This window comes from Castor canadensis, chromosome 1, assembly GCF_047511655.1.
Source record: "Castor canadensis chromosome 1, mCasCan1.hap1v2, whole genome shotgun sequence".
NCBI classification, from domain to species: domain Eukaryota; kingdom Metazoa; phylum Chordata; class Mammalia; order Rodentia; family Castoridae; genus Castor; species Castor canadensis.
Genome location: NC_133386.1, coordinates 160,594,213 through 160,603,498, shown reverse-complemented (window position 1 = coordinate 160,603,498; position 9,286 = coordinate 160,594,213). Strand labels below are relative to the sequence as shown.

At 32.6% G+C, this 9,286-nt stretch overlaps 1 long non-coding RNA gene across 1 annotated transcript; it reads left to right on the top strand.

Annotated features, from left to right (window-relative positions):
* Window positions 1–2,278: 2,278 nt before the first annotated feature.
* On the top strand, window positions 2,279–9,005 carry LOC141421502 (uncharacterized). The gene is made up of 3 exons (XR_012446058.1): window positions 2,279–2,918; window positions 7,241–7,371; window positions 8,759–9,005. It is a non-coding gene; the product is annotated as an uncharacterized lncRNA (long non-coding RNA).
* The last annotated feature ends 281 nt before the right edge of the window (window positions 9,006–9,286 follow it).

Here is a 9,286-nt window from a genome sequence, read left to right as displayed (position 1 = left end):
AATATTGGAGTATTTTAAGATTCACTCCTCTGTCTACTCTAAATTTGTTGATAGTTTTTTTCCCCTGTATGTAACTGTTTATTAGTGACTCATTTTCTTTAGCTCAGACATCTTAAAATTTAGACTTCTCTATATAAAATCATACTAAACTCATTTTAGATACTTAAAACTCAACACGTGCCAAATCTATTTGAGCTGTAGCCTTTTTCATCTCTGTTATGGGCAACTCCATCCTTCTAGTTTTTCACACAAAAAAAATCTTGATTAACATTCAGTTCTTTACACTGTGAATCCAAACTGATAGATTTCTAGTTCAATATATCACAATGTTTTAAAAAATTGAGCACTTCTTATCACCTCAATTGCTAAACACTTAATCCAAGCCAACATTATATCTTAACTGAACTACTGCAATGACTTTTTAAGAAAAACATTTTTTAGAACAGTTTAGTTTCATAGCTAATATGAAACTAATATGAGGCCATATGTATGGCCTCCCCATTATCAATATCCTTTACCAGAGTGTTAATGTTTATCAGAACCAGCAAACCTATATTGGCACATCATCACCTCAAAGTTCATGGTTTATATTAGTGTTCATTCTTGGTGTTGCACATTTGTTTGGACAAATGCGTAGTGGGAAGTACCTATCATTATGCTATCATGCAGCATAATTTCATTAAATTAAAAACCCTTTGTGCTCTACTTATTCATTCTTCCTGCTCTCCAACACTGAAAACCACTTATTTTTTACTGTTTCCATGATTCTGCCTTTTTAGGATGCTATGTAGTTGGAATCATACAGTATAAACTGAAAGCTCAAAAAGTATTTGTTAAATGAATGCATGAATTAATGAAGTTTTTATGAAGTCAATTTTCTAACCTCACTCACCTGCTTAAAAACCTTGAGTAGCTTCCCATTCTACTCTGCTTACATACACATCTCTTGACATTCTTTCCATACTCACCAAAAACATGGGACTCCTTTCAGTTCTTGGGATAGGCACAGCTTTTGCTTAGAACGTTTACTTACCATAGTCTGTCAGCTGACAACGTTCACATCTTTCACTTCTCAGTTTAATTTTGTACTCTCACCATAATGACTAAATATATTTCATTGCTTCTTTTCCTCCAGAAACTATTAATTATAATTTTGTTTTTCATATGTCTGTCTTTTGAACTGGGCTACATGCTGAGTGAAGAAAAAAGCTGCTTCTGTTTTGCTTCCCATTGGACAGGCAAGACCCTCCCTCCATGACTGAAGTGCAATAAGTAGCTGATACTATGCTTTAATGAATGGAAATAGAGTAAACATTTGGCTTGCACATCATCTGGGTCATATGTATAAGAGAAGTAAAGCAAAGTAGTGGTTATAAGGGGTATTAACCCAAAAAAGAACAGCAAGAGTCCCAATAGATGGTGCCATTTCCATACTACAACCTAACAATCTGAAAAATCATCCAAGGCTTGTTACTGTTGCATTGAATCAATATTCACAAATTTTGAGATTTAGTTGTTTTCCATGTTTTTGGCCTAATCTTTTTTGTATTTTATATGGTTTTGGAACTCTGAAATAGTATACTAAAGCTGAAAATCAGAAGCAAGTTATAAATAGAATGGTCCATCTTCCCTAGAAAAATGTGAATATAGGGTATTCATTATTAGTATACATTAATCAATATAAACACTCTAGGAAGGAGCCATTGATTTTTCTCAGGAATTAATTGGAAATGATCAATCACAACATTAGAAGTGTGACACTGCATCATTTATCAGATTCTAATTGTCATGGTAGGCTAAGAATGCCCTTTTGGCTTAGAAATATGGTGGCCCTAAGGGAAAGTAGGTTAAATCATTATAATAATGAATGTGTCTTCAATTGCCCTTTGGAGTTTCATTACTCTTAATATTGAGGTTAAGGTTTGAGTTAAGAAGAGCTTATAATGTTTTAAAATCCCATTGTGGCTTTTTCCTTTTATCTCATGAGTGATCAGGACTTAAACCTTATAAATTTTTTATACCCAGTGATTCAGAAGTACAAACACAGGTGTATAACCTGTGAAAAATCAGAAAATATAAAATCAGTTTATATTTGTACATATAATACCAACAGCATATCAAATTCCAAATTATATCTATGTCAGTCTCTAAATTTATCATTACAACCTTCTGACTTTATATACAATCTTTTTAGTCTTACACTTGTGTTGCAAATTTTGATTCATTGGATAAATATTTGATCACTTATGATAAATTGGTGTCAAATAATGTGCTAACATTTTTACAAACCAATTTATATGGTTTATATTTTTATTCACTTTTTTTTAGACACTATCTTGCTATATTGGTCCTGACTAGCTTTGAATTTGTGATGCTAAGGAGCTGGCAATATAGATGTGTATCACCATACCTGGCTGGAAGTTTACATATATTTTATATTCTGAACAAAATTTCTCATATTTCTAAGAAAATACATATATAAAGTAATATCTAAATGGCAGATACAGAAGCAGATCAATATTGAATCTTTTACCATTCACAATTGTTTAAAGCTCTATGAGATAGCTGTTAAATATTCATTGTTATACCAAGCATTTGGCATATACCATGCATATATTTATAAGTATTGACAATATGTCAAGAGGGAATAAGAACATAGAGAGTTGTTAGCTTTCAGCAACACCCATGGAAAGGAATGATAAAAGTTCTTTGCTAAAGTTACCCAGGCATATTCAGTACCTTAAAAATGTTAACTTAATTGGAATCCACAATCAAGTTTGAAATAATCTTTTACTAATAAATTAGCTATTAAAATATAGAATAGGGAAAATCAAAACAGGTTATGAATTGTTTTATGCTTTCTTCTAGGGATAAGGAGATCTTATAGTTTTGTAATGAATTTTCTCAGCACCAAGAGAGTAAGTTTTCTATCTTGTATTTAAATATGAAATAATGTTCATATCATCTAATGATTTGAAAAATTAGTAGTTTACCTAAACATTAACAACCAGGAGTGGAAATGTGATTGGACATGTATCTCCTCTGGTCCGTTTTTCCAATAATTGCAAAAACATGGGTTCCTGATGATGCCAACTTGAAATTATTGTTGAAAACATAAAATAAATTGCAAGTGACTAACAAGAGCAATTTCCAGAAGATACATGATATAGTTCACTAGTCAGCAGATGTAGGTTGCATATGGAATTGCTATTGTAACCAAAACTAATCAAGAGCAGGCACCATTTTCTAATTATAGCTGGAAAGCACTGAACCTCTTGCACTGCACCAGCAAATTAGCCCCTGTAGGTTCAAAATGACTTCATGGTTTGTCATTATGGACATTCACTAAGGCAGGATATTTAAAGGTTATGGTTTCTGTAAATTGTTAGAGTTATTACATCTATATTTATTGTCTAGTTCCATGAGTGGTGCATTTACTATCATGATATTACAATTCAAAGACATTTATTAGTCCACTTACGAGTAAGAGAAGTATCAGAGAAAACAATATTTTTTATGGTATGGGAACTACATGGTAACTAAGGAGACCAAAAGAGAAAACAAGTTTAAAAACTTACTAAATAGGTTTTTATGACTAATTTTTATCATATAACACTACCTCTGGAAAGCTTGCACAAATTATTTCACTTCTCTAAGCTTCAAAGTATATAATTTCAAAAAGAATAACTACATATACCTTGAATAAAACAATTCAAAGCAAGACTATCCAAAAACTTCTTTTAGCCATTTTTAGGGTAATTCTCTTTGTGACACATGCATTGAATTTTGAAAGATAATTTAGCCAGGTACAGAATTTGGGACTGACCTTTCCTTTAGCCTTTGAGAATGTTGTACCATTTCCTTCTTGTCATCCATAGTTTTTGATGACAAATATCACTTGGATTGATTTTCCCCCATAGGTAAAATGTCATTTCTCTCTCACCACCTTAAAATATTTTTTGAGTATAGTTTTCACAAGTTTGATATTGATGTGTCTTTGTATATATTTCTACGGAATTGTCCTGTTTCAGTTCTACTCAGTTTTTGAATATATAGGCTTATACCATTGCACAGTCTACCTTCATTATGTGATTGAAAGCATAATTCCATGTTATGAGTACTAGAGATATCCCCTCTTAATATGAAGAGAAAGATTTTCAAATCCAAACTGGACCATCACAATAAAAGTTTTGGAATATATGTTTAGGATACTAGAGAGGGACCTCTGAACTATAGGCATTTAAAATTTTTTTCTTATTTTTGCAGTATCCAGGTTTGAACTTGGGGCCAGCCCTTTTTCACTTTAGATTTTTTTTTTAACATAGGGTCTTCTGGTTTTGTTCTGGCTGCTTCCCACCACAATCTTCCTACTTGCCTAGCTGTGATCACAGATACGTGCTACCACACATGGCTTCTTATGTTGAGAAGGAGTCTCACTAACCTTTTGCCTGGGCTGACCTCAAACAGTAATTTTCCCAAATCTACTTCCTATGAAGCTGGTATTATAAGTGTGAGCCACAATAACCAAATAGGATTTTTTTTTGCTGATTAATTTGTCTATTATTTTATCATAAGCAGTGGGTAGGGACCTCAATGGTTGCTCCATTCATACCTCAGCTGCCAAATGCAGGAGAAGTAATCACATTTTCCATCTGACTTCAGTTAAGACTGTCTATCTCCTGGCTGCTGCTGGTGGTTCCCATCATCTACATACTTCATTAGCCATACAGACTCTTTGTTACTGGGCATGAAAAAAATTGCACATCTTGCCAGTGTCGTGTGGAAGCTAAGTAAACCTCAAGAGAAGAATGAGAAATTGGAAGTCCCTAGTATGCTTAGACCTGTTAGACCTACATGATAGCATGGACTCTTCTGCATGAATGACTTTTCTCAGAGTTCCAGATGGGAAGTAGTACAAACATTCCCAAGCTGTCTCTGAATTTGAATGGCCAAACCTATTAAGAGTGTCCTATGATCTCTTTAGAGTGTTGGCTATAAGGGGAGGCAGCGTTAGAAAAAAAGACTTCCACACTTATCTAAACTCTTGCTCTTTCTTCCACACCCTGCCCGAACTCCTAAGCTCATCCACAAAGAATAATTTAATCTATTTTCTCATAGAAACATGACTCTAATGCCATTACATAATCTGCTTGCATTATGTAATTGACAAAGTAATTCTGTGTTCTGAGTTTTAAAAATATTCCCTCTTAATATTCAGAGCAAAGTATTCAGAATCCAAAGCAGACAATCACAATAGGAGTTTTGGAATATATGGTTAGAATACTGTTTGATATCACTGTTCTAAATTGTACCTTCTCTCTCTAAAGGAAATAATGTTTCTTACTGTTAGAGGCAAGTAATCAAGTCATGAGGAATATTAGCTGTCAAAATAATATAATAAGATAAATACAAAAAGTCAACAAATAAAATGGTTTTTGAATGAATCTTAAGAACAATGTAAAAGCCACAGTATACATTTATCATTAATTTCGATGGGGTAGGCAAAACAAAGGAAAGGCATGTTATTCTTATAAATTATATTTCACTGATATTTAAAATGAGTAAACTTGGCTTCTTGGGTCTTATACATTCACCAATTACTTTGTTTCCCTTAATGCATCGTCAATGCTTCTAATAGAAGCAATAGGCTTTAGTTACATGAACTAAACATGCGGGTGTCCTGGGGCCTGAAGGAAAACAGGTTAGCTTTTATTAGGAACCTAGCATTTGTGACTTTATTAGGCTTTTTACTTACATTATTTTACTTAATTGGCACAATAATCCTACAAAATAAATAGCATTGTTTCCATGCTATAGATGAAAAACAGAAGTTCATGGAAATAAAATAATTTGTCTAAATTCATTCAGTTAGTAAGTAAAGGAAAGATTATTATTACTCCTTTCTTTCTAACACTTTGTTGTTTGCTCTATGAAATGAATTACCATGTGTAGTCCACTGACCAATGGCTCAAGGAAAATATAGAATACTTTAATTCACATTTACTCATTGTATTTTTAAGTCATGAATACTGGTAACACTAGTCAGTAAGACGAAGTAAAAAGTCTAGACAGAATTGTCAATATGAAGTGTGAATCAGATGAAAATAATAAATATGGCAATATTTGCCAACACCACTGGGAAAAAAATATATATATATAGCATGAGACCCAGTAGTTCTAGATACTTAGAAAAAAAAAGACAGTGCCACTCATGGTGGCTCGCACCTCTAATCCTAGCCCTCTGAAGACAGAGGCAGGAGGATTTTGAGTTTGAGGTCAACCTGGACTGTGTACAGTGAGTTCCAGGCCAGTATGGGCTACATAGCAAGATCCTGTCTAAAAACCAAATCAACCAAGAAACATGACAAAAACAACCCTGACTCAAAGCATGGCAAGCTAAAGAATTCAGTGCAAATGGAGTTCAAAAAGACAACATAGAAATGAAGAGATTTTGAAAAACTAAAGAAATTGTGAATTGGATCTTTTTTACAGTTATAATAAATAAAGCATATAATAAAGAGAATTTCAATTTACTGACAGAGAAAAGTATGAGATAATAACACTAATTATAAAAGGTAGATGTGAGATAAAAATATGAACGAAACTAGAGAGGAGATAAGAAATGAGAGATGAACATGATTAATATGAGTATTTGATATCTTTGGAGTAGACAAACCCCAAGAATGGTATAAATAAAACTGTTAGAAAGATATTAGGAAAGATACCAGGAAAAATTTTTCCTGAAATAAGGAAAAACTAAAACTAAAAAATGAAAAGTCAGGCCACATTCAAGAAAAATTGATTATGAAAAAAAATCAATATATGCCTATTAAGTTACTACACTTCAAGTATCGAAGAAGGAACTTTCAGAGGACTAGGGAGAAAAAAAGTGAATCACTTACAATAAAAATATTAAAAATCCCATCAGAAACTTTGAATACCACAAGGAGAATAAACAATACAAGTAATGTTTTGATGCTGGGGCTAGTTTGTTGCAAAATATTACATCAGCATTGATATTTTTAAGAAATAGATAAGACAAATATGTTATTAATCATAAAAGTAGGGAATTAAATTTAGATAAAATAGCCTATGTATATATAAGATTTAATGAAAAATAAATGGAAATCCTTTGTAAAAATGACAAGTGCAGTACACAGTTCCAGAAAAGCATAGACCAATGGGTATTATTTTGAGAAACATGAATTATAAATTTATACCTAGTATGTTTCCTTTTTAGTACTGTATCTCAAGCAACAAGTCAAGAAATGATGCACATATAAAACTTTTTAAAGGAATACCTTGCAAAGAAATCCAGACCATTATGAAAAGTACCTCATTAAAGAGCACAATTGTGGAGGAAGGCTGGAGGTAAGTACTAAATCTAATAATGCATATAGAAATTTTAAACCTGTTGAAATTACCATAAGAAAGGGACTAAGGTAGAAAGGAGGAAAATGGAGGGGATGAGCCAATTTAGGTTGTAATATACATATACATAGAAATGTCACAATGAAACACCCTGTATAGCTATCTTCAACAAACAAAACAATTATTTTTTCAAAAACAGACCAGGAAGGCAAACCAGGTGCTGTCTGTGAATTGTACTAGTGGAAAGGGGGAGAATATAAGGAAAGAATGTAGAAGGGTGAATATGGTGGAAATATTCTGTACTCATATATTAAAATGGAAAAATGAGACCTGCTGAAACTATTCCAGGAACGGGGAGGGAGGGATGAAGAAGAATGATGAAGGGGTTGAATTCAACTATAATATAGGAACTTTTGTCAATGTTACAATATACCCTCAAGGAAACAATAATAATAAAAAAAATTAAAAATATAAGTGTGTATATACATGTACATGTAATGCATAATATGCATTATAAACCATTAGCAAGTAACAAAAAATCAACTTTTTAAAATGGAGGGAAAGGAAGAGAGAGAATGTAGAAGAGTATTTATTTTTGCAACAAAAAATATAAAATTAATAAAAGTCTCCAACCCTTTACTGTTATTCATAATCTTTCTTGAAAAAAAAAATTCCTTACCATGTAATTTTTTGTTCGCTTTCAGGTTTATGATTAAAAGAGTGACAATATAGTGGCAATATAACTTCTCTGTTGGCCTCTGGGTTTACTCCTTAACCTGTGCTTGGTCTGCTCTGTATGTCATGAAACTAATGGCTATAAACTACATTTCTTAGGCTTCCTTCCATGTGGGCTTTTACAAGAATAGTTCTTAGATGATTAATGAGTTGGAGAAGCCAAGCTATGCCTCTGCCTCCTTTCCTCTCTCCCTTCCACTCTCTGCCCTTCTTTCCTTCATTCCTTTCGACCTTCTCAGAGATGGTCACCATCTCCGGCAATATCTGTATCTGTGATTTCCTCAAACAGTTCCTGCCTTCCTAGACCCAGCTTCCTCTAGACTAGCCTAGACTCCATTGCTTTAATAAACCACTTTCTTCTTTGTCCTTGTTTTGTTGTGGCTTCTGGCTCTTTCTAATAATTGAATTGCCATATTGTTTTTGACTATTAACTTCTGTCTATATTAAATTTCCTTAATAAACTCTGTAATTGACCTTTTGGCATGGGCTGTATTTTCTTGATTAGATCTTGATGTTTACATGTTATCTATGGAGAGATCTTTAAATAAGTATCTCCAAAAACAAAAATAATTACCTATTTTTAAAGTTATTTATCTGTATTCTTTTTGTTAAATTCAGTTTTTGTAGCATTATTTTTCTATCTACTTACTAGGTTGGAGAATATAGAAACAAATATTCTACTTTCTACTTTGAAGTTTCTAACCCATCATTAAACTCATGACTTGGTGAACACATAAAATAGTAAAAGGTAACCACTGGCAGCCAGCGTTGATTCACTAAGAACAAGTTATGCATGTAAGTCATATCTCATTTATGTGAAATTTACTGGACTAACAATCTTGAAAATGCCATAGAAAAATTCACCATTGATAAAATATTTCATGGTGTCTTTGTGGGCCAGATAAAGGAATATAAGCTGGATAATTATTGATTGCATTTACTGATTGTATGAAATAACCCCACCTCTGCCTCTCACCCCCTATACACTTGATTTACTCTGAGAAGTAAGTCTATTTTATTTTCATCATAATATTTATTACTGCTTGAAATTACTCCCCTTTTATTAGATTGATCATTTAATTGATGTTTTATATGTTATAGCCCAATATAAGGTGACATAATTCTCTTCCTTTACAGATGAGGAAGTTTCAAGAACTGAATTTAAAATAATTTAGTCAAA